This window comes from Hyperolius riggenbachi, chromosome 4 (genome assembly GCF_040937935.1).
Source record: "Hyperolius riggenbachi isolate aHypRig1 chromosome 4, aHypRig1.pri, whole genome shotgun sequence".
In the NCBI taxonomy this organism is placed as follows: domain Eukaryota; kingdom Metazoa; phylum Chordata; class Amphibia; order Anura; family Hyperoliidae; genus Hyperolius; species Hyperolius riggenbachi.
The window spans coordinates 228,918,441-228,945,300 of NC_090649.1; the positions used below are offsets into that span (position 1 = coordinate 228,918,441).

The 26,860-nt window shown below is 46.7% G+C and overlaps 1 protein-coding gene across 3 annotated transcripts in view; it reads right to left on the reverse strand.

Annotated features, from left to right (window-relative positions):
• The window catches only part of KHDRBS2 (KH RNA binding domain containing, signal transduction associated 2), a 588,641-nt gene that overhangs the window by 138,796 nt on the left and 422,985 nt on the right, over positions 1-26,860 (reverse strand). For all 3 annotated transcript variants that reach the window (XR_011031441.1, XR_011031439.1, XR_011031440.1), the window contains one exon: positions 1,599-1,704. The gene's annotated coding sequence lies outside the window, so the exon portion shown is untranslated. The remainder of the gene's footprint in view (positions 1-1,598; positions 1,705-26,860) is intronic.

Below are 26,860 nucleotides of genomic sequence, written 5' to 3' on the forward strand. Positions count from 1 at the left end.
GAAATTGCAGCACATCATACAAACACCATGAAGAATCACTGGTTGAAGCTTACATTCCCCACATGACTTCTATAAAATCAGGTTGAAAAAGACGGCAAAATCTCTCCTATTCCCTTTCACTAAATCTATTTCATTTTCTAGCTCCTTCTTTCAGTGTGGAGATACAGTACTTAACTGCCCAAAAAAGTTACAGAAATAGAGAGTCTCTATCTCCCTAGGAAATATCCTACTTGATGATGAGCTGCACAAATTCTTCCAGCACTAAGACTAATGCTGAAACTGCTGAATACGGATCAATAAACTCCAGATCTTTACAGCTGTAAAATTATCACTTTACATACTGTCAACAATTGATATAGTGGTATTTTCAATAAAAGAGTTAGAATTCAGTGGATCAGTAGTCAAAATTGCAGTACATATAGGTGCTTTACTCTGTAACATTTAAGCCCAAGGCAGACAGACATAGGTTGGGAATGACGCTGTGAAGTGGTGTAGCCCTTGGTATTACTATCATTTTTGGACATTTATGCAACATTTTGCCCTATATCTGTCTAATTCTGTAAAGAAGGATTCTCCAATTTATACGTTTTCTCATAGGAGATGTAAATAAAACACGTTAAGTTCCCAGCAAGCCAAAATGCACATAAAATAATATCTCCTAAATTAACTTAAGACTGTGTATAGTTTTCTTATTCATATTTTAGTACTTTTCCCCTTGCTACATTAGAGAGACTTAATGTTGGTGGATACTGGGTGGAACAAAATAGTAATGCAAAGCCACCCTCCTGAATTAAGGTATTTATGTATTTCTGACATTCTGATTTACTAACATAGACTGGATTAATTAAAAAGTGCTAAAAAGTAACCAAAAACTTGCATCTTCTGCCAGTGCCCAATTATATCATAGCATAGCAGGAATTGTATTGTAATCTATTGAAATCAGATTTGCGCAGTTGCAGTAGTATGCATGCTCATTCAGTGTAAGTGAGGAGTCCACCAGCCTCAGGGACTTACAATCTTGGGAAGTCCTAGTAGGGCAAGAGGTGCATCAAAACTCTGATTCCAAAGTCCAATCATTCAGATATTCCCTTACAGGATTCAACCCTTAACGAATGTATATCCAACTACTTTTATTTCATAAATACGTAGCTATAATACAACATACAAAACCAGCACAACATTTCACTCCTGTCGCCCTTTGGGAGCACTTGACAAAGGGTGACAGGCTCGAAATGTTGTGCTGGTTTTGTATGTTGTATCACTGCTATTTACAAATAAAAGGAAGTTTGATATACATCCGTTATGGGTCGAGTTCTGTATGGGAATTTCTACATGCTTTGTGATGAGAAGCACAAAGTTAAAGCTGCAATATCATGGCCATTTTTTAAAAGTTAAATAGAATGATTTCTTTAAGCAGAAGTGGCGGGTAATGGTGGTAATTAACGCTACCAGTACCGGCAAGCCTCTTGCATCAGGTAGCATGTTTGTGTTTACCTAAATTATATTTATTTTTAGTTATCTTTCCTTATGTATTGGACTAAAGTTAAAAATAAATATTCATAATATTCCATACTGTGTGTGCATAAAATGGAACTTACTTGCATCTAGCATTGAGTATGAATCATTAAACACATCCAACTCTATTAGATCTTTAATTCCAAGTATTAATGCATCCTTGTAGTTGTTCTTCATTGGAATATTTAGCTGCATAGAGCAGATAAAATATTAATGACATTACATATAGCAGTTATTTACTTTACTATTGTCAACATTGATAATTGCTATGATGATAAATTGTGAAATTAATGCATTTCATGTCATGCAAAATAATTTCAAAGTAACAACAGTTCCTGATTTATTCTAAGTAAACTTTTTATCATCGCTACTTTTGCATATTACATTATCTATTAACTGTACAATTGTAACTGCAATAAATGACATCTTTGTTACATTTATTGTTGCTGTGATTGGATTAACATTCAGTGTTGGATTAATTTATAAATCTGAAGAAACTTGTTCTGTAAGCCAGGGGTCCCCAACCACCGGGCCGCGGCCCACTGCCGGTCCGTTGGCAGTTTCCAGCTGGGCCGCAGCGAGTCTGTCATTTCCCCCCCCCCCAGCGGCCACCACTCCTGTCCTGTTACCTTATGAGAGGCGGCCGCTTCCGGATTCCCCCCCAGGCGCCGCTCTCCTTCATCCAGCATCTCCGATAACATCAGCAAAGACGCACTGCTGTAGGAGGGAAGGAGGCGGGGAAGCAGTTTCCATGGTAGCGGCGATGCATATTGCCGCTACAGGAAGCCGCTGCCCCGCCTCCTTCCTTCCTACAGCAGCGCGTCTTTGCTGATGTTATCGGAGATGCTGGATGAAGGAGAGCGGCGCCTGGGGGGGAATCTGGAAGCGGCCGCCGCTCATAAGGTAACAGGACAGGAGCGGCGGCCGCGCGCACGGGGGGGGGGGGAGATGGCAGACTGGGCACTTTACTAGCTATAGCTGGGCACTATACTAGCCATGCTGGGCACTATACTAGCCATGCTGGGGTACTTTACTAGCTATAGCTGGGCACTATACTAGCCATGCTGGGCACTATACTAGCCATGCTGGGCATAGTGTTGGGCGAACACCTGGATGTTCGGGTTCGGGAAAGTTCGCCGAACATGGCCGCGATGTTCGGCATGTTCGGGCCGAACCCCGAACTCCCCGAACATCCCGCTTTTGGGGGCCCTATGGGGTCGCAGGCATAAGGGGGGAGCATGCCCCGATCGCGGGGGGGTCGGAAATTCCCCCCACCCCCTCCGCTAGCGCTCCCCCCTCTGCCCGCTTCCCCATACAAAAGTTTAATGAAGTAAAACAGTACCGGTCTGGTGGTAGTGGGTGGCTGGCAGTGGGCGGCACTGTTTAGTGAGTGACTGAGGAGGAGGAGTCCGGAGAGTGACGCGTTGAGGGAGGCCGGGCAGCGGGCGGTTCAGCAGTAGTACCGTACTACTGCTGAACCGCCCGCTGCCCGGCCTCCCTCAACGCGTCACTCTCCGGACTCCTCCTCCTCAGTCACTCACTAAACAGTGCCGCCCACTGCCAGCCACCCACTACCACCAGACCGGTACTGTTTTACTTCATTAAACTTTTGTATGGGGTAGCGGGCAGAGGGGGGAGCGCTAGCGGAGGGGGTGGGGGGAAATTCCGACACCCCCCCCCGCGATTGGGGCATGCTCCCCCCTTATGCCTGCGACCCCATAGGGGGGCAGTATTCGGCCGAACAGGGCCCTGTTCGGCCGAACAGGGGCCCTGTTCGGCCCTGTTCGCGGCCATTTAGTAGTTCGGGGCGAACCCGAACTTAAAAGGCCGAACACCATCAGGTGTTCGGCCGAACTCGAACATCACCCGAACAGGGTGATGTTCTGCAGAACCCGAACAGTGGCGAACACTGTTCGCCCAACACTAGCTGGGCACTATACTAGCTATAGCTGGGCACTATACTAGCCATACTGGGGCACTATACTAGCCATGCTGGGCACTATACTAGCCATACTGGGGCACTATACTAGCCATGCTGGGCACTATACTAGCTATACTGGGCACTATACTAGCCATACTGGGGCACTATACTAGCCATGCTGGGGCACTATACTAGCCATGCTGGGGCACTATACTAGCCATACTGGGGCACTATACTAGCCATACTGGGGCACTATACTAGCCATACTGGGCACTATACTAGCCATGCTGGGCACTATACTAGCTATACTGAGCACTACACTAGCCATACTGGGGCACTACCTACCCATACTGGACAATATATTAGCTATACTGGTTGCTATACTGGGGCACTATACTAGCCATACTGGGGCAACTAAACTCCCTATACTGGGGCAACTAAACTCCCTATACTGGGGCAACTATGCTAGCTATGCCGTCGCACCCCAGCCCCCCCCCCCCCCGGGTAACCCGCTGCGCACGACACTGTCCACTAGGTCACGCGCGCAACCGCCGCCCCCAAGATCCCCTCCCCGACCGGGCCCCGGAGAAAAATTTGGTCATAAAGTGGTCCCCGGGCCGGAAAAGGTTGGGGACCACTGCTGTAAGCAATTTATTTGGCCTTACAAATTCTTATAAAATATTTTTAAAAGTTATTTTTCACAACATTTATTGAATGTTTAATTACTTACTTCTCTAAAGGTGCCCATTAACAATGCAATTTTTAGTGAATTGTCATAATTTTGATAAGATCATTGAGAACAAAAAAAAAATATGAATTAATTGTTCCGCAACATTAAAAAACCCAAACTATTCTGAAATCAAAACCAGTTGCGATTGTATCAATGGAAAAAAAATCTGCTAACTTGATCAACCAGTTTTCTTACGGTAATGATAGATAATGCGATCGCTCAGGATTCGAGCTGCTCAAATCCGGAACCGGGAGACATCCGGATAGTTCTATTCGGATATATCCCAGTTACCTGTGCGGGGTGGGCGGGGGGGTCAATCTTACCTGTCTGACGTCTGCTTCGGTCCGTCCCTCGGCGCCTCCCACGATGCGGTTCCGGGTTGAAGGAGGAAGTGTTTGTAATCACGTGACATGCGTGGAGCGCATCGTGGGAGGCGCTGAAGGATGGATGAAGAAGACGTCAGACAGGTAAGATTGATACCTCCGCCCACCCCACACAGGTTTACTGGGAGATATCCGGATAGCAACTATCCGGGTATCTCCCGGTTCCGGATTTGAGCAGCTCTACTCAGGATCACTCGGACCACATGCTTCTCTGTTTTCATTCAATATGATCTGAATAATCTGTTTGATATATAATTTACTAAAACATTTACTACATATGTTAGGATTAGTATCATTAATGGGCACTTTAAAGGACAACTGTAACCTCCTAAAAGAAAGTTAAATACTCACCTAAGTGGGGGGAATGCCTTCCCCTTCCCCTCTGCATCCCCTCATTCCCCCGGCAAGCCCTCAAATCTCCTGCCGACTGCATCTTTGGGTCTACTGAAGTACTCAGGTCTCTGTTGGTGGGCTCTGATCACTGCTGCAGGCATTTTTGTTTTTTTTAATTAATTTTATTGTCTTTTTTTAAATAATTGTTTTTTAACTGTAGACCATCCCTCCTCTGCCAGCCAATCACCGCGATCAGCTGTCATAGGCATCAGCCTATGAAAGCCGATTGCTCTTCTGTTTCTCAAGGGAACAGCTGAGTGACACGGCTGTCCCCAGTACAGCGCTGCCGTAGATTGCAGAGCTGTACCATGTAAACAGATGGTGGTTTCGCCGTCTAACAGTCTCCTAGTGGTGATCACCGCTGGGCTCTGTCATTCAAGCGGGGATGTGCACGCATCGGCGTGTGCAATCCCCTGCAATCTCTGCGCCAGGACTTCACACCAATTGCTGTTGAGCGGTCCTGGGGCTGCCGCCGCATTCACGCCAGTTGGCGTGGAGCGGTCAGCAACTATAAGTGGGATATGCTGGCAAGTAAGATTTGCGTTATTTATCAAATATACATAGGACAACAATTCACAGCAATCATGCTGTTCGGATTTTGGTGGCCGGGGTCACCTCTGCCAAGAATCTAGCATGTGTACAGTGGTCCCCAACCTTCCTCAGTGCCTATGCAAGAGAGCATTATTCTCCCCACTCACATTGCCTACTCCATGCTGCTTCATCATGTACCACTCCATCAGGCCTTCTCATCCCTCTACAGAAACAGAATGTGTTGCTAGCAAAGAGGCTAGCCAACACATTTGTACAGCCTCGGCCTTGCACTGGCGCCCAAAGGATCAAGGCCTGACCTCAGCTAAGCAACAGTTTATTTGCGAGGCCTCCCTGCCATTTTACATAGTAGACGCAACTTTTAGAGTTAGCTTGACTCTATAGTAACCAATCTAGAAGACACTGAACAAAGATAGAAATTTTTCATTTAAGTAGCTGGATATTTGTACTGAAAATAACACAGCATAAAAACACCGGTTTTAGTAAAAAGCATTCCAGATTCGTCTGAAAGTAGCAAAGTCACTTAATAATGTCCTTATTCCAAGGAAAGCATTCTGTGATCACTGTTATTGCTGAAAATATTCTGTTTAAGGGCAAAAAGAAAATAAAAACACAGTTGCAAATGACAAAGAATATACTGTAGCTATGATAATACATTTGTACCATTTCATTTGTGTGACCCGTCCATTGCTTGCAGGAGGAACAGTGTTCAAAACCTCTTTTACATGTGGGGATTAGCATTTCCAACTATAAGGTCAGGTTATAGAACACTAAAGTCAGCCAAATCATACATAATAATGAATTCATATCTGACTGCCTGTAACTTTTTGCTTTAAACTGCTTCCGTGCAGTATAACTGACTTTTTAGTTTCAAAGGGTGAAGTTACTTACCTTAATTCAATTATACTGTATATCTGTGTATCAAAAACTGCACCAAATCTGAATGATTATATGTCTTAGAAGGTAATATACTACTCTTAATAATTAAGAAACTTAACTAGAGAATATGCATAATATGAAAATATAAATCTGCATGATAAGTGAAGCTCAATATCTTGCACAGCCTGTCATTTTAACATATTTATTATTTTGATGGAACTGCCATTATCCACCTCCTGTATATGGATTGAATCAAGCTGTATGCTAAGAACATACAAGGCACCGACTTGTATATCTTCCTGACCTGATTATACAAAGAGGGAACTGGCTGACTGGAGAAGTGTGACCAGGTGGTAGTAAAAGAGGCAATGTAGTTATTAGGAGAGCTACCAGTGGAGCAGTGTTGACAATCAGGCCAGCTACAAGAACACTGATCCCACAGTGGCGTGGAAAAAACAATGAAAAGGACGACAGCAATTACTAAGTACCACTAAAAGGTAAGACAGATTCTGAACAGCATGCTCAATGGGAAGAGTAAGACCATACCATCAACACATGCTACTCAGTAGTCATCTGATACATTACTGGCATAGTAAGCTGGCCAGAGGAGGACATGAAGCTTCCTGATGTGAAGAGCCAAAAGCTCATCACTTTGTATATGTTCTCCCCTTCATGTCTAGTACCCAGAGCTAGTGTTGGGCGAACACCTAGATGTTCGGGTTCGCGAACGTTCGCCGAACATCGCCGCGATGTTCGGGTGTTCGTGCCGAACTCCGAACATAATGGAAGTCAATGGGGACCCGAACTTTCATGCTTTGTAAAGCTTCCTTACATGCTACATACCCCAAATTAGCAGGGTATGTGCACCTTGGGAGTGGGTACAAGAGGAAAAAAAATATTTGAAAAAGAGCTTATAGTTTTTGAGAAAATTGATTGTAAAGTTTCAAAGGAAAAACTGTCTTTTAAATGTGGAAAATGTCATGTTTCTTTGCACAGGTAACATGCTTTTTTTCGCCATGCAGTCATAAATGTAATACAGAGAAGAGGTTCCAGGAAAAGGGACCGGTAACGCTAACCCAGCACCAGCAGCAGCAGACGTGATGGAACAGGAGGAGGCGCAGGAGGAGAAGGCCACGCTTTGTGAGACACAACAACCCAGGCCTTGCATGAGGACAAGAAGCGTGCGGATAGCATGCTTTGTACCGCCATGCAGTCATAAATGTAATAAAGATAAGTGGTTCAATAAACAGGGACCACGCGGCAACGCTAACCCAGCAGCAGCAGACGTGATGGAACAGGAGGAGGCGCAGGAGGAGAAGGCCACGCTTTGTGAGACACAACAACCCAGGCCTTGCATGAGGACAAGAAGCGTGCGGATAGCATGCTTTGTACCGCCATGCAGTCATAAATGTAATAAAGATAAGTGGTTCAATAAACAGGGACCACGCGGCAACGCTAACCCAGCACCAGCAGACGTGATGGAACAGGAGGAGGCGCAGGAGGAGAAGGCCACGCTTTGTGAGACACAACAACCCAGGCCTTGCATGAGGACAAAAAGCGTGCGGATATGGCAGCAATGCTTTTTGCCGCCATGTAGTCATAAATGTAATACAGATGAGAGGTTCAATAAACAGGGACCGGAAACGCTACACCATCCCAGATGTTCATTGGTCATGTTACTTGGTTGGGGTCCTGGAGTGTTGCATAGTCATTTCCAATCCAGGATTGATTCATTTTAATTTGAGTCAGACGGTCTGCATTTTCTGTAGAGAGGCGGATACGCCGATCTGTGACGATGCCTCCGGCAGCACTGAAACAGCGTTCCGACATAACGCTGGCTGCCGGGCAAGCCAGCACCTCTATTGCGTACATTGCCAGTTCGTGCCAGGTGTCTAGCTTCGATACCCAATAGTTGAAGGGTGCAGATGGATTGTTCGACACAGCTACGTCATCTGACATGTAGTCCTTGACCATCTTCTCCAGGCGATCGGTGTTGGAGGTGGATCTGCACGCTTGCTGTTCAGTGGGCAGTAAACAGAATGCTATATAGTGTGGCTGAGCGAGGTACACAGAGTGGCAGTAAACAGAATGCTATATAGTGTGGCTGAGCGAGCGGTGTACTACTATTCCCAGCAGACACAGAACAGTAAACAGAATGCTATATAGTGTGGCTGAGCGGTGCACCACTATTCCCAGCAGCAACACAGAGCACAATGCTATACAGTGGCGGGTGAGCGGTGTACCACTATTCCCAGCAGCGACACAGAGCACAATGCTATACAGTGGCGGGTGAGCGGTGTACCACTATTCCCAGCAGCGACACAGAGCACAATGCTATACAGTGGCGGGTGAGCGGTGTACTACTATTCCCAGAAGACACAGAGTGGCAGTAAACAGAATGCTATATAGTGTGGCTGAGCGAGGTACACAGAGTGGCAGTAAACAGAATGCTATATAGTGTGGCTGAGCGAGCCGTGTACTACTATTCCCAGCAGACACAGAACAGTAAACAGAATGCTATATAGTGTGGCTGAGCGGTGTACCACTATTCCCAGCAGCGACACACAGCACAATGCTATACAGTGGCAGGTGAGCGGTGTACCACTATTCCCAGCAGCGACACAGAGCACAATGCTATACAATGGCGGGTGAGTGGTGTACCACTATTCCCAGCAGCGACACAGAGCACAATGCTATACAGTGGCGGGTGAGCGGTGTACCACTATTCCCAGCAGCGACACAGAGCACAATGCTATACAGTGGCGGGTGAGCGGTGTACTACTATTCCCAGAAGACACAGAGTGGCAGTAAACAGAATGCTATATAGTGTGGCTGAGCGAGGTACACAGAGTGGCAGTAAACAGAATGCTATATAGTGTGACTGAGCGAGCGGTGTACTACTATTCCCAGCAGACACAGAACAGTAAACAGAATGCTATATAGTGTGGCTGAGCGGTGTACCACTATTCCCAGCAGCGACACAGAGCACAATGCTATACAGTGGCGGGTGAGCGGTGTACCACTATTCCCAGCAGCGACACAGAGCACAATGCTATACAGTGGCGGGTGAGCGGTGTACCACTATTCCCAGCAGCGACACAGAGCACAATGCTATACAGTGGCGGGTGAGCGGTGTACTACTATTCCCAGCAGACACAGAGTGGCAGTAAACAGAATGCTATATAGTGTGGCTGAGCGAGCGGTGTACTACTATTCACAGCAGACACAGAACAGTAAACAGAATGCTATCTAGTGTGGCTGAGCGAGGTACACAGAGTGGCAGTAAACAGAATGCTATATAGTGTGGCTGAGCGAGCGGTGTACTACTATTCCCAGCAGACACAGAACAGTAAACAGAATGCTATATAGTGTGGCTGAGCGAGGTACACAGAGTGGCAGTAAACAGAATGCTATATAGTGTGGCTGAGCGAGCCGTGTACTACTATTCCCAGCAGACACAGAACAGTAAACAGAATGCTATATAGTGTGGCTGAGCGAGCGGTGTACTACTATTCCCAGCAGACACAGAACAGTAAACAGAATGCTATATAGTGTGGCTGAGCGAGGTACACAGAGTGGCAGTAAACAGAATGCTATATAGTGTGGCTGACCGAGCCGTGTACTACTATTCACAGCAGACACAGAACAGTAAACAGAATGCTATATAGTGTGGCTGAGCGAGCGGTGTACTACTATTCCCAGCAGACACAGAACAGTAAACAGAATGCTATATAGTGTGGCTGAGCGAGGTACACAGAGTGGCAGTAAACAGAATGCTGGGCGAGCGGTGTACTACTATTCCCAGCAGCGACACAATGACTGGGGGGACCCTGGCTAGCGTGGCTGGAGCGCGAACTACCCTGCCTGCCTACCCAAAGCTAAACCCACAGACAAATGGCGGAAATATGACGTGGTTCGGGTATTTATTTACCCAAACCACGTGACAGTTCGGCCAATCAGAGCGCGTTCGGGTCCGAACCACGTGACCTGTTCGGCCAATCACAGCGCTAGCCGAACGTTCGGGGAACGTTCGGCCATGCGCTCTTAGTTCGGCCATGTGGCCGAACGGTTTGGCCGAACACCATCAGGTGTTCGGCCGAACTCGAACATCACCCGAACAGGGTGATGTTCTGCAGAACCCGAACAGTGGCGAACACTGTTCGCCCAACACTACCCAGAGCCACTGTCCTGGATAAATCCCTAAGCATTTAAAAGTACATTAGTAAGGTGGCTGACATTAAGCAATCGATCAGCAGCTGGAATAGGCTGGACTCAAAGACAACATTGAGGATTTGATCATGACAGCACAAGAACAGGCACCAGTACTAGGTCCTTCAAAGTGAGAAACTATTACACAGGACTCAATTTGAAGGCAATGCAGACAGGCCTAATATACAGTCTAGCACATAGAGGAAGAGTGCAAGATGCAGGAACAGCATACTCTGAAAAGTGCAACCACGCAGCTGAGATTGTGACCAAGAGCATCTGCAGAGTGAATGGGCTAAACCCTCCCATCTACAAATGGGAGATACCACAAAGGTCATGGAGACTGAAAGGGCTAAGATCCAGTAGAACGTTTAGATCTAGACAGACAGATATTGGGCCAATAGTAGTAGGTCAAGACCAGAAGATAGCAGAGGTGATAGATGCAGGTGTGACAATTCCATGCAGGATTGGGAAGAAGCTGTATGGAAAGCCAAAGAAGTACCAAGGGCTGGAGGTGGAACTGGAAAAAAATGTAGAAAATAAAAGGCAAGCAATCCACGAGGCTAGCACCACCTGTAATGTAAAACAATGCTCTTTTATTGGAACGTCATTGAAATGACATCAATTCAGTAAATACAGCTATGGTGACAGCCCGCTGTTTCGAGCTACAGGGGTTGGACAAAATAATGGAAACACCTGACATTTTGGCATCATAATCCTTGAACATGTTTTAAGCAATCAAAACTTGACATATGTTCATTTTTTTTTGTTTATTATTTTTGTTATTTGATATTGTAACAAAGTGGATAGAAAATATTTATGCACTTTGTCTGGAATGGTAGTAGATGGGAGGTATGTTGCACCCAGGATCCGACGCTACATGCAGTAGCAGCTCCAGAGTTTGTGTGGCTTGGTTATGGGAATAGCTAAGTCTCATTATTGGGCTGGAGCTGACCAGAAGCAAGGCGGGTGGGTGCTTCTGGTCGTCCTATTCTGGGTGGAATTGCACTCCGGGTTTTACCTCAACTGGTCAGCTTCACAGCTGACACATAAAAAAGGTGATCACTTCCTGGTTAGAGAGTGTGTGTGAGCAGCATGGCTGCTAGTCAGAGACTCTGACAAAACTGCTGGGAGTTATCCAGGATTGCATCATTCAAAGACTACCACCTTTCATATGGACTTTGCATGGAAAGTGCTGTTTGAAACTCGCTGCATATTAAGGTTTGCATTTGTTGTGGACTTACTATCTTCGAACTGTTTGTGTCACTTTGCTGTGAAATAAAAACACAAAGTTTTGCACCTTGAAACTGTGTCAGAGCCTGCTTCACTGTCTGCCAAGCCTACCAGTTGATGCTAGTCCCTCACAATTGGTGCTCGGATGCGGGCAAAGTGGCAGAGTGAAATGCAGTGCTCTTAAATGGACAGTGCCATCAATAATTGTTTTCATCTCCTTGGACTGAGAATCTGTACAGCAGAATGGAGGAGTTAGTCAAGCAGTTGGCACTGGCTACTATTGAACAGCGGCAAACTAATGCAGTCCTTCAGCAGCAAACAACAGCTATGCAGGAGCAATCTAAGGAAATGTATGAAAGACTGGCTACAGCTGCAGAGGCTGACAGAAAGCTTCTGACTGAGGTTGTACAAAAACTTTCTGAGCGAAGCTCAGAGGCCCAAGCGGGTGTCCCTGGCAATGCTGGCTCTATCCGAGCTAGTTGTTTTCTTCAAAAAATGACACCGCATGATGATGTGGAGGCCTTCCTGCATACGTTTGAAAGGACTGCAGAAAGGGAGGCCTGGCCTAAAACCCAGTGGGCAGGGTTGGTAGCACCTTTTCTGACGGGCGATGCCCAGAAAGCCTACTTTGACCTTGCCCTGGAAGATGCCAAGGATTATGACAAACTGAGAAATGAAATCCTGAGACGTCTGGGTGTCACGCCGGCTGTACGGGCCCAACGAGTACACAGTTGGGAGTATTCACCGTCAAAGTCTCCTAGGTCCCAGATGCACGACTTGATTCATCTGATGAAAAAATGGCTTGAGCCGTAAGTGTTAACAGGTCCTCAGATCGTGGAAAGGATCACTATGGACCGTTTCTTGCGAGCGCTTCCTCAAGCTTTATGGAGATGGGTGAGCCATTCGAATCCAAAATCGGCAGACCAGCTAATTGAGATGGTGGAATGCTACCTTGCTGCTGAGGAATCCCTGGCCTGGTCGACAGCTCAGCGAGCCCCAGCCCCAAAGCCGTCAGCTCCCAAGGCAATGGGTAAGACTAAACCTGTGGTGTTTGGGGGTGTAGAAGGGGAGCGTCACGCTTCAGAGGGACATAAAGGGTTTGGTGGGAATGTTGGCGGTGTAACGAATGGGGACATATTGCAGCTAACTGTCCGCTTTCTATGGAGTGTGACCATGCTCGCAGACTGTCTTTCTTTGCTCTAACAGTCTGCCAGGGGAACTCTGAGTCACATATGACTGTGGTCAAGATTGCTGGTGACAGTGTACATGCACTTCTGGACTCAGGCAGCCTTGTGACACTGGTCCATGGCAGTCTGGTAACGAGTACCCTGCTTGGTGAACGGCACATATCGGTTCTGTGTGTTCATGGAGACTGTAAAAAGTACCCCACTGCTCTTTTACCCCTGGAAACAAACTGTGGAGTGGCCTCTCATGAAGTAGCAGTGGTCCCAAACTTGGCACACAGTGTCATTTTGGGAAGAGATTTTCCCCTTTTCTGGAACTTATGGGAGGGGCAAAAACAATGCAATATGAAGTTGGAATGTGTATCTGAACCTCCAGTGTTATTGCCTGTATGTGAGCAAAATGGGTGTAAAAATGATGAGGAACTCAGAGGTGATGCTGTATCTTACCCTTTAACAGTTATGGCAGGTGAAATAGGGGAACCTGGGGAAATAACCAGTGAATCTCCTATGCCAGAGTGGGAGGTCTCCCGAGAAAATTTTTGTACTGCCCAAATGAGGGACCCTACTCTGGTTAGGGCATGGGAAAATGTAACTGTAATAAATGGTGTGAGTCAGGCTCCAGGTGCAGAGGGTGAGTTTCCACATATGGCTGTTAATAATGAGTTACTGTATAGAATTGAAAAAGTCCGAAGTGAAGTGGTCGAACAGCTTGTGGTTCCTCAACCTTTTCGCCAGCTAGCCTTAGATCTAGCACATAAACACCCTCTGGGGGGTCACCTCGGGGCTGAAAAGACAAAGGATCGGATCTTACAAAGGTTCTTTTGGCCTGGGGTGCATGGCGATGTAAAGAAATACTGTGAATCATGTCCTGAGTGTCAAATGTCTGCTCCTCTGCCACATTTCCGCAGCCCCCTCGTTCCATTGCCTATCATTGAGGTACCCTTTAATAGGATAGCGATGGATCTAGTGGGCCCGTTGGTTAAATCTGCCAGAGGAAACCAGTACATTTTAGTTGTCTTGGATTATGCCACCCGCTACCCGGAGGCAATGCCATTGAGGAACTCCTCCTCCAAGACAATAGCAAAAGAACTGTTTCAGATGTTTACTCGCACTGGTATTCCAAAAGAGATCTTAACAGATCAAGGGACACCCTTTATGTCCAAAGTAATGAAGGAATTGTGTAAAGTTATGAAAATAAAACAGTTACGTACTTCAGTATATCATCCACAGACGGATGGTCTTGTAGAACGATTTAACAAAACACTAAAAAATATGCTGAAAAAGGTAGTGGAAAAAGATGGCAGGGACTGGGACTGTCTCCTGCCCTATCTATTGTTTGCCATTAGGGAGGTTCCCCAGTCTTCCACAGGGTTCTCGCCCTTTGAGTTGTTGTACGGACGGCAACCCCGTGGTATACTGGATATAGCCAAAGAGACCTGGGAACAAGAAACCACTCCCCATAGAAGTGTAATAGAGCACATTTCCCTTATGCAGGAAAGAATAGCAGCAGTGATGCCCGTGGTCAGAGAACACTTGCAACAAGCTCAGGAAGCTCAAAGCCGTATATATAACAGGTCAGCAACAGTTAGGACTTTCAACCCTGGGGATCGGGTACTCGTGCTCATTCCCACGGTAGAAAGTAAGTTCCTGGCTAAATGGCAGGGCCCCTATGAGATCATTGAGAAGGTGGGGGAAGTAAATTACAAAGTATACCAACCGGGGAGACGAAAGCCAGAGCAAGTGTACCATGTCAACCTCATTAAGCCTTGGAAAGATAGAGTGGCCCTGGCTGCTACGGTGGTGTCACAGGAATCACGATGTGGGGGAGGTCCAGAAGTAACAATTGCTGATACCCTGTCCCCTTCCCAGAAACAGGAAGTTAAAGAGTTTTTGTTATGGAATAAAGACATATTTTCAGAGCTTCCAGGTTGCACTAGTGTGATACAGCATGATGTTGTTACTGATCCCTATGTACAAGTTCGTGTGAAACCTTACCGAATACTAGTGTTGGGCGAACAGTGTTCGCCACTGTTCGGGTTCTGCAGAACATCACCCTGTTCGGGTGATGTTCGAGTTCGGCCGAACACCTGACGGTGCTCGGCCAAACCGTTCGGCCATATGGCCGAACTAAGAGCGCATGGCCGAACGTTCCCCGAACGTTCGGCTAGCGCTGTGATTGGCCGAACGGGTCACGTGGTTCGGACCCGAACGCGCTCTGATTGGCCGAACTGTCACGTGGTTCGGGTAAATAAATACCCGAACCACGTCATATCTCCGCCATTTGTCTGTGGGTTTAGCTTTGGGTAGGCAGGCAGGGTAGTTCGCGCTCCAGCCACGCTAGCCAGGGTCCCCCCTGTCATTGTGTCACTGCTGGGAACAGTAGTACACCGCTTGCTCAGCCACACTATATAGCATTCTGTTTACTGCCACTCTGTGTACCTCGCTCAGCCACACTATATAGCATTCTGTTTACTGCCACTCTGTGTCTGCTGGGAATAGTAGTACACCGCTTGCTCAGCCACACTATATAGCATTCTGTTTACTGCCACTCTGTGTACCTCGCTCAGCCACACTATATAGCATTCTGTTTACTGCCACTCTGTGTCTGCTGGGAATAGTGGTACACCGCTCGCTCAGCCACACTATATAGCATTCTGTTCACTGTTCTGTGTCTGCTTGGAATAGTGGTACACCGCTCGCTCAGCCACACTATATAGCATTCTGTTTACTGTTCTGTGTCTGCTGGGAATAGTGGTACACCGCTCGCTCAGCCACACTATATAGCATTCTGTTTACTGTTCTGTGTCTGCTGGGAATAGTGGTACACCGCTCGCTCAGCCACACTATATAGCATTCTGTTCACTGTTCTGTGTCTGCTGGGAATAGTGGTACACCGCTCGCTCAGCCACACTATATAGCATTCTGTTCACTGTTCTGTGTCTGCTGGGAATAGTGGTACACCGCTCGCTCAGCCACACTATATAGCATTCTGTTTACTGTTCTGTGTCTGCTGGGAATAGTGGTACACCGCTCGCTCAGCCACACTATATAGCATTCTGTTCACTGTTCTGTGTCTGCTGGGAATAGTGGTACACCGCTCGCTCAGCCACACTATATAGCATTCTGTTCACTGTTCTGTGTCTGCTGGGAATAGTGGTACACCGCTCGCTCAGCCACACTATATAGCATTCTGTTCACTGTTCTGTGTCTGCTGGGAATAGTGGTACACCGCTCGCTCAGCCACACTATATAGCATTCTGTTTACTGTTCTGTGTCTGCTGGGAATAGTGGTACACCGCTCGCTCAGCCACACTATATAGCATTCTGTTTACTGTTCTGTGTCTGCTGGGAATAGTGGTACACCGCTCGCTCAGCCACACTATATAGCATTCTGTTTACTGTTCTGTGTCTGCTGGGAACAGTAGTACACCGCTCGCTCAGCCAGAGTATATAGCATTGTGTTTACTGCCACTCTGTGTACACCGCTCAGCCAGACTATATACCATTGTTTACTGACACTCTGTGTACACCGCTCAGCCAGACTATATACCATTGTTTACTGACACTCTGTGTACACCGCTCAGCCAGACTATATACCATTGTTTACTGCCACTCTGATTCTGCTGGGAACAGTAGTACACCGCTCGCTCAGCCAGACTATATACCATTGTTTACTGACACTCTGTGTACACCGCTCAGCCAGACTATATACCATTGTTTACTGCCACTCTGATTCTGCTGGGAACAGTAGTACACCGCTCGCTCAGCCAGACTATATACCATTGTTTACTGACACTATATAGCAGACTATATAGCATTGTGTGTACACCGCTCAGCCAGACTATATACCATTGTTTACTGACACTCTGTGTACACCGCTCAGCCAGACTATATACCATTGTTTACTGCCACTCTGATTCTGCTGGGAACAGTAGTACACCGCTCGCTCAGCCAGACTATATACCATTGTTTACTGACACTCTGTGTACACCGCTCAGCCAGACTATATACCATTGTTTACTGCCACTCTGATTCTGCTGGGAACAGTAGTACACCGCTCGCTCAGCCAGACTATATAGCATTGTGTTTACTGCCACTCTGTGTACACCGCTCAGCCACACTATATAGCATTGCGTACTCTGCCAGTCAGTGTGTATATTGCTGGGATCAGTAATACTCCACTCACCGTCAACCACTATATGAGCTCAACATGAGTTCCCCAGAGACCTCCGCTGTGAGCAGCACTCCCAACAACAGCAACAGCCAACGCCCCACGCAAGCTATAACATCCACCCCAGCAGCCAGTGGTCAGCAGCAGCCCTCCCCGGAGGAGAACGTTGTGTCCATCAGTCCGTCGCCAGAGCGATTAATGAGGGCTGCCATTGAGGAGATGATGGGGCCAGATGTGGAGGAGGAGGTCTGGCTCAGGCCAGCATCCCACGTTAATGTTGAGGACGATGAGGGGTCTGTGTCTGGGGATGTTGGGGTGGCAGAGGTGGTGGGTGGGTCAGACTCAGGAGAAGAGTTGTATGATGAGGATGATGATCGGGACCATCTGTATGTGCCTCAGAGTCCGACCCCGGAAAACATGTTGTATCGTGTGTTTAGGTACTAAAATCTGCGTTCCCTCCCAGTAGTGTTGGGCGAACAGTGTTTGCCACTGTTCGGGTTCTGCAGAACATCACCCTGTTCGGGGTGACTATATAGCAGACTATATAGCATTGTGTTTAATGCCACTCTGTGTACACGGCTCAGCCACACTATATAGCATTGTGTTTACTTCCACTCTGTGTCTGCTGGGAACAGTAGTACACCGCTCACCCGCCACTGTATAGCATTGTGCTCTGTGTCACTGCTGACAATAGTGGTACACCGCTCACCCACCACTGTATAGCATTTCTGTACTGCCACTGTACTGCTGCCAGTCAGCGTGTACTTTAAGGATAAGTGAAATGAGGAAGAAATCCGGTGAAAGAGGGAGGGGCAAGGGAAGAGGTGTTTCCCCTGACGGTTCACGTACAGGCCACAGGGGAGCACCCAAGAAAACCCACTCAATACTGCCCATGTTGTCCAGGACAACAACCCTCACAGATCCAAAAGAACAGGACCAGATAATTACTTGGATGACCTCTCAAGCGTCCAGCAGTGGGTTAAGCAGCACCAGCACATCACGCACGAGGTCCGAGTCCTCAGCCAGTTAAAGTCTGGGCTTTCTTTGAAGACTGCACTGAGGATGTTACCATGGCGATTTGCAAGGTGTGCAAGACCCGCCTGAGCAGGGGGAAAAGTATTAACAACCTCTCCACCACCAGCATGAGCCGCCACATTCTATCCAAACATCCCACTCTGTGGGCAAACGCGGCAGGACAGGGTACCACCAGCAACACTGCCTCCCTTGGGTTCACCAGACTCACCACCAGACCCGCCTCAGCAGCAGCAGTAGCCCAGCCATTGCGTGGTTCACAACATTCACAAACATCAGACGATGCTGACACTGTCACTTTCCGGACTAGTGCTCTTGAGGTCTCCCAGTGTTCATCAAACACAACAACCAACAGCCCTTCGGTGTGCAGCGCTACGGTTGAGTTGTCTGTCTCTGAGATGTTTGAGCACAAGAGGAAATTGCCAGCAAATGACCCCCGGGCCGTGGCAGTAACAGCCAGCCAGCATAGCCAAGCTTCTGGCCTGCGAAATGCTGCCATATCGAGTGGTGGAGACAAACAGCTTCAAGGGCATGATGTCAGTGGCCATCCCACGTTACGTGGTTCCCAGCCGCTACCACTTTGCGCGCTCTGCAGTGCCTGAGTTGCATGAGCACGTGGTCAGCTAAATAACCCGAAGCTTGAAGAATGCCGTTGCCTGCAAGGTTCACCTCACCACTGACACCTGGACGAGTGCGTTCGGCCAGGGTCGATACATCTCCCTTACCGCGCACTGGGTGAACCTTGTGGAGCCTGGCAGCGATTCCTCACCTGCTACGGCGCGGGTGTTGCCCACGCCGCAAACAGCTGGATAACAACAGCAGCACCTACCTCTCTGACTCCTTCTCCTCCAACGCATCTCAAAGCTGTACCTCATCCGGAAATGCTAACCCAGCACCAGCAGCAGTAGGATCGTGGAAGCAGTGCAGCACAGCTGTTGGCATGCGTCAGCAAGCGTTGCTGAAGCTGATCTGCCTTGGGGATAAGCAGCACACAGGGGAGGAAATTTGGAGGGGAATAAAGGAACAGACGGATTTGTGGCTGGCACCGCTGGACCTGAAACCGGGCATGAAGCTAGACACCTGGCACGAACTGGCAATGTACGCAATAGAGGTGCTGGCTTGCCCGGCAGCCAGCGTTATGTCGGAACGCTGTTTCAGTGCTGCCGGAGGCATCATCACAGATCGGCGTATCCGCCTCTCCACAGAAAATGCAGACCGTCTGACTCAAATTAAAATGAATCAATCCTGGATTGGAAACGACTACGCAACACTCCTGGACCCCAACCAAGTAACATGACCGATGAACATCTGGGATGGTTTAGCGTTTCCGGTCCCTGTTTATTGAACCTCTCATCTGTATTACATTTATGACTGCATGGCGGCAAAAAGCATTGCTGCTATATCCGCACGCTTTTTGTCCTCATGCAAGGCCTGGGTTGTTGTGTCTCACAAAGCGTGGCCTTCTCCTCCTGCGCCTCCTCCTGTTCCATCACGTGTGCTGCTGCTGCTGCTGCTGGGTTACCGTTGCCGGTCCCTGTTTATGGAACCTCTTATCTTTATTACATTTATGACTACATGGCGGTACAAAGCATGCTATCCGCACGCTTTTTGTCCTCATGCAAGGCCTGGGTTGTTGTGTCTCACAAAGCGTGGCCTTCTCCTCCTGCGCCTCCTCCTGTTCCATCACGTGTGCTGCTGCTGGGTTAGCGTTGCCGCGTGGTCCCTGTTTATTGAACCACTTATCTTTATTACATTTATGACTGCATGGTGGTACAAAGCATGCTATCCGCACGCTTCTTGTCCTCATGCAAGGCCTGGGTTGTTGTGTCTCAAAGCGTGGCCTTCTCCTCCTGCGCCACCCTCCTCCTGTTCCATCACGTGTGCTGCTGCTGGGTTAGCATTACCGGTCCCTTTTCCTGGAACCTCTTATATGTATTACATTTATGACTGCATGCCGACAAAAAGCATGTTACCTGTGCAAAGAAAACAGACATTTCCCGCATTTAAAAGACAGTTTTCCCTTTGAAACTTTAAAATCGATTTTCTCAAAAACTATAAGCTCTTTTTGCTAAATTTTTTTTCCTCTTGTACCCACTCCCAAGGTGCACATACCCTGTAAATTTGGGGTATGTAGCATGTAAGGAGGCTTTACAAACCACAAAAGTTCGGGTCCCCATTGACTTCCATTATGTTCGGAGTTCGGGTCGAACACCCGAACATCGCGGCCATGTTCGGCCTGTTCGGCCCGAACCCGAACATCTAGATGTTCGCCCAACACTACCGAATACCTGAAGCCCGTAGACAGGCAGTAGCAGAGGAAGTTCAGAGAATGCTAGAGCTGGGGATAATTGAAGAGTCTAACAGTGAGTGGAACAGTCCCATAGTTCTAGTCCCTAAGCCAGACGGGACCTTGAGGTTTTGCAACGATTTTCGAAAGTTAAATGAGGTATCGAAATTTGATGCATACCCCATGCCCAGGGTTGATGAATTAATTGAGAGGTTGGGCCTGGCCAGGTATATAACAACCCTTGATTTAACTAGGGGATATTGGCAGGTCCCTTTAACTGAGCAGGCCAAAGAGAAGACAGCATTTACCACTCCTGAGGGGTTATTTCATTACAAAAAAATGCCCTTTGGGTTGCAAGGGGCTCCTGCTACCTTTCAAAGAATGATGGACAGAATTCTCAAGCCCCATCAACACTTTGCTTCAGCTTATTTAGATGACATAGTCATATTTAGCCATGACTGGGACAGTCATCTGCCCAAAGTGCAGGCTGTCTTAGACTCCCTCAGAAAATCTGGGCTGACAGCCAATCCAAAGAAATGTGCGGTAGGACTAAAGGAAGCCCGGTATTTAGGGTACACCATAGGGCGGGGTTTGATAAAGCCCCAAATAAACAAGGTTGAGGCAATTAGAGACTGGCCTCAGCCTAAAACAAAAAAACAAGTAAGGACTTTTTTAGGCCTGGTGGGTTATTACAGAAGGTTTTTGTCCAATTTTGCCACGGTAGCCACCCCAATTACTGATTTGACAAAAGGGAAAGACTCTGGTAAAATACACTGGGGCCCAGAGGCTGAGAAGGCATTTCAGGATCTTAAAACCCTTTTGTGCAGGGGTCCAGTGCTTATCACTCCTAACTTCAATAAAGAATTTGTTGTAAAAACTGATGCTTCAAGTGTTGGGTTGGGAGCATTGTTGTCTCAAGAAGTGGAAGGTGAGGAGCATCCGGTTGTGTATCTGAGTCGAAAGCTGACACCTGCGGAGAGAAATTATAGTATTGTAGAGCGTGAATGCCTTGCTATCAAATGGGCTCTGGAGGCTCTCCGATACTACCTCCTGGGTCGTCAATTTCGTCTCATTACTGATCATGCTCCACTCACCTGGATGTGTAAAAATAAAGAGCAGAATGCCAGGGTAACACGTTGGTTTCTGGCACTACAGCCCTTCAGGTTCACTGTGGAACATAGGGCTGGGAAACTGCAAGGAAATGCTGATGCCCTCTCAAGGACACACTGTCTCATGGCAGAAGGTGTCCGAACCCATGGGTTCGAACAGAGGGGGGAGGTATGTAACAAAGTGGATAGAAAATATTTATGCACTTTGTCTGGAATGGTAGTAGATGGGAGGTATGTTGCACCCAGGATCCGACGCTACATGCAGTAGCAGCTCCAGAGTTTGTGTGGCTTGGTTATGGGAATAGCTAAGTCTCATTATTGAGCTGGAGCTGACCAGAAGCAAGGCGGGTGGGTGCTTCTGGTCGTCCTATTCTGGGTGGAATTGCACTCCGGGTTTTACCTCAACTGGTCAGCTTCACAGCTGACACATAAAAAAGGTGATCACTTCCTGGTTAGAGAGTGTGTGTGAGCAGCATGGCTGCTATTTAGAGACTCTGACAAAACTGCTGGGAGTTATCCAGGATTGCATCATTCAAAGACTACCACCTTTCATATGGACTTTGCATGGAAAGTGCTGTTTGAAACTCGCTGCATATTAAGGTTTGCATTTGCTGTGGACTTACTATCTTCGAACTGTTTGTGTCACTTTGCTGTGAAATAAAAACACAAAGTTTTGCACCTTGAAACTGTGTCAGAGCCTGCTTCACTGTCTGCCAAGCCTACCAGTTGATGCTAGTCCCTCACAATATGTTTAATAAAATAATTGTTTTTTACAGATATTTAAACCAAAGTTGGTTATAATTTATAAAAATGGCAGGTCTCTCAGACTTTCAAAGAGGCCAAATTGTTGGTGCTCGTATGGCAGGCCCTACTGTAACAGAAACTGCCCGAATGCTTGGCATTTCAAGAGGTACTGTCTTAAAAGTAATGACTGCCTTTAAAAGAGAAGGAAAAACGTCCTCAGCAAAGCATGGTTGTGGCTGAAAGTCGAAGTTGTCTGAGAGAGACCATCGGACTCTAAATCAAATTGTTAGAAAAGCTCGCAAGACCACGGCTCCTAAAATCGCTGCAGAGCTGAATGAACACCTACAGAACCCAGTTTCTACAAAAACTGTTCGTCGGGAGCTGCGCAAATCTGGATTCTGCACAAATCTGAATTTCACGAACTGCAATTAGAAAACCTCTGCTCTCAAAGACAAATGTTTCAAAGCGTTTAGAGTGGTGTAGAAAGCACCAGAATTGGTCCCTCGAGCAGTGGAAAAATGTGATTTTCTCTGACGAATCATTGTTTACCTTATTTCTGACCTCCGGCTGAGTGTACATTTGGAGACAGCCGAAAGAAGCATTTCATCCAGACTGCCTTCTCCCAACCGTAAAACATGGTGGGGGTTCTGTGATGATCTGGGGTGCTATTTCTTGGAAATCCGCCGGGCCAATGATTTCCCTTCATGGAAGAATTAACAGCCGAGAGGAATTTTGGGTGACCAAGTTCATCCTATGGTTCAAGAACTGTTTCCGGAGGGGAATGCCATCTTTCAAGATGATAATGCCCAATCCATACAGCTAGAATTGTTAAAGAATGGCACGAGGAACATTCTAATGAAGTTCAGCATCTCATCTGGCCACCACAATCCCCAGACCTCAACATTTATGAGCATTAGAGATGGCCCGAACGCTGGCAAACTTCCGGCGTTCGCAATCGCAGAGAACCGCACACTTTTCCGGAACTTCGATTCGCCCCCATAGTGCATTATTAGGGTCAACTTTGACCCTCTACATCACAGTCAGCAGCAGGGTTGCTCTCCAAATTCGCAAATTTGTTATGTACCCGAAAATTCGAATCAATTTTCATGGTTGCTGAATTTGAATCCGAATTCGAATTCTGATGCTGTTGACGAATTCGAAGCTACCCGAATAGTGCCTCTCAAATTCAGCCGAATAATCGCAAATTATTATGGGGATGTATGTGTGTCTTTTGGAGGGAGGAAGTAAGTCTGCTCCAAGAAGTTTAACGCCACTTTTCCCTACAATGAAGGATTCACTGTGTGGAAGAAGAGTGGCGCAGAGGAAGTGTGCTGAGCCCATAACCCAGAGGTTGATGATTTGAAACCATCCTCTGCTAGGTGTATTTTGTTTTTTACACCTTGCTTTACCACATGGGCCAATCTGCGGCTATAGCCCCTTAAGAGAAAGTGTCATTAGGGCCTTGCTGTAACATAGACTGTAGTGTAACTATTTCAACTAATGTACCCTTCTTAAACTTGAAGATTGTTTACAAATGTAAGCAGACTGCAGAGTGGTGCAGCAGAAGTGTGCTGGGCACATAACCCAGAGGTTGATGGATCAAAACCATCCTCTGCTAGGCATGATTTCATTTTTGCACCTCGCTTTATCGCATGGGCAAAACGGTTTCCATAGCCTTGTAAGAGAAAGTGTAATAAGGGCCCTACCGTAACATAGATATTATGGTAGCTAAGACTACTCCTGGGCCTTTCTTGTAGTTGAAGAGATGTGTGAACTGTGACACCACAATTAAAAAGAAAAAGAAAAAAAAACAGCAAACAGAGAAGCTTCCCCATATTGACTGTGTTATGGCCTGACATCTTGACTTTAAGGGGTTTGGTGGTCATACCCACATATCCAAGGCCACAAGGACAAATAATAATATAAACAACATAACTGGAATTAGCAAGAATAGCATCCCTTCACATAGAATCTTGTGCCCTTAGATGGGTGTGTAAATGTACCACCCTCTGTGATTTTACTGCAAAACTGGCAATTCAAACATGGATAAGTACCTGATCTAGTTTCAATTTGAGGCCTGTCTTCAGACACCAGATGATGAAAGACCTTATCACGCACTGTATGAGCTCTCTTGAACGAGAACATGGGGGGTAACGGAACTCAAGAATACGTGGGAAGATACCCTGTAACAGATGCCAATGTTTCCTAATGGCTCTACCAATTGAGTCACTACATGTATTAAACGTAGCAACAAAAGGCATACGATATTGTTTCAAATTGTTCTTATTTCCCTTACATCTGTTACCAAATGTTTGTACGGGGTATCCTCTCTCTCTAAATTTATCTCTTAAAATTTCCTGTTGTACCTCTAATTGGTGTCCGACACAATTCTAGCTACACAGGTCATCTGACCTGATGGGGTGGTATTTTTAACAGCTGGTGGGTAAAATCTATGCTTACGTAGGCGGAAGTTCCGTTGGTTTGTATGCATGATTTGTGATGCCTGCGTACATTTTTCTGCGTGCATGCGTATTTTGGCGGAGCGGCGCTTCCGGCCACTGACTCACACAATTGGACACTTGATGATCACATGACTTCCTTGAAGGTATGATCGTTCCCCATCGGGTCCTCTCTAACTGTCTGGGAACGCTATTGGCCATCTGATTTTTAAACTGATTGGTTGATTGTTGTATTGTATACTGTTTAAAGAGAAATCGTAACCAAGAATGGAACTTCATCCCAATCAGTAGCTGATAGCCACTTTCCCATGAGAAAGCTTTTTCTTTTCACAAACGGATCTTTAGGGAGCTCTGTATGACTGATATTGTGGTGCAATCCCTCCCACAGTGTGATGTCAGGACCATGGTCCTGACATCACACTGTGAGAGCCTTGTTACATTGTGGGAAATAGCAGCTATTTACATCTGTTTCCAACTGCCAGAAAAGCAAGCAGCAACTACTTCCACTGACATTACCTGCCAGCAGTAAAGATGTCATCATGTGATAAATGTCAGAATGTAAATCAGGGAGAGGAAAGATTTTACAATGGGCAAACGCTGACTAAATCATTTATACATAATTATTGTAAAAATGAAGCAATTTTTTTATTACAGTACATTATTTTCACTGGAGTTCCTCTTTACGGAGGGCTTTCCCCTCGGTTTATTATGGCTGCATAGCTTGATAAAGAGCAACTAGCTTGAAACAGCGGGCTCGCCATAGTTATATTTACTGACTTGATGTCATTTTAATGACATTCCAATAAAAGAGCATTGTTTTACATTACTGGTGGTGGCAGCCTCATGGATTGCTTGCTATTTGGCCACAAGGTACAGTGAGCCTAGGCTGCGGCACTCCAAAGTCTCTCTGCTTAGGTGCTTCTCCATTTCTGTGATGACTGCATAGAAAATAAAAGCCAATCTGGGTCCAGTGGTGATATACATAGAGTGGCTTGCAAAAGTATTCGGCCCCCTTGAAGTTTTCCACATTTTGTCATATTACTGCCACAAACATGAATCAATTTTATTGGAATTCCACGTGAAAGACCAATACAAAGTGGTGTACATGTGAGAAGTGGAACAAAAATCATACATGATTCCAAACATTTTTTACAAATAAATAACTGCAAAGTGGGGTGTGCGTAATTATTCAGCCTCCTTTGGTCTGAGTGCAGCCAGTTGCCCATAGACATTGCCTGATGAGTGCTAATGACTAAATGGAGTGCACCTGTGTGTAATCTAATGTCAGTACAAATACAGCTGCTCTGTGACAGCCTCAGAAGTTGTCTAAGAGAATCTTGGGAGCAACAACACCATGAAGTCCAAAGAACACACCAGACAGGTCAGGGATAAAGTTATTGAGAAATTTAAAGCAGGCTTAGGCTACAAAAAGATTTCCAAAGCCTTGAACATCCCACGGAGCACTGTTCAAGCGATCATTCAGAAATGGAAGGAGTATGGCACAACTGTAAACCTACCAAGACAAGGCTGTCCACCTAAACTTACAGGCCGAACAAGGGAAGAGCTGATCAGAAATGCAGTCAAGAGGCCCATGGTGACTCTGGACAAGCTGCAGAGATCTACAGCTCAGGAGGGGGAATCAGTCTATAGGACAACTATTAGTTGCGCACAGCACAAAGTTGGCCTTTATGGAAGAATGGCAAGAAGAAAGCCACTGTTAACAGAAAAGCATAAGAAGTCCCATTTGCAGTTTGCCACAAGCCATGTGGGGGACACAGCAAACATGTGGAAGAAGGTGCTCTGGTCAGATGAGACCAAAATTGAACTTTTTGGCAAAAATGCAAAACGTTATGTGTGGCGGAAAACTAACACTGCACATCACTCTGAACACACCATCCCCACTGTCAAATATGGTGGTGGCAGCATCATGCTCCGGGGGTGCTTCTCTCCAGCAGGGTCAGGGAAGCTGGTCAGAGTTGATGGGAAGATGGATGGAGCCAAATACAGGGCAATCTTGGAAGAAAACTTCTTGAAGTTTGCAAAACACTTGAGACTGGTGCAGAGG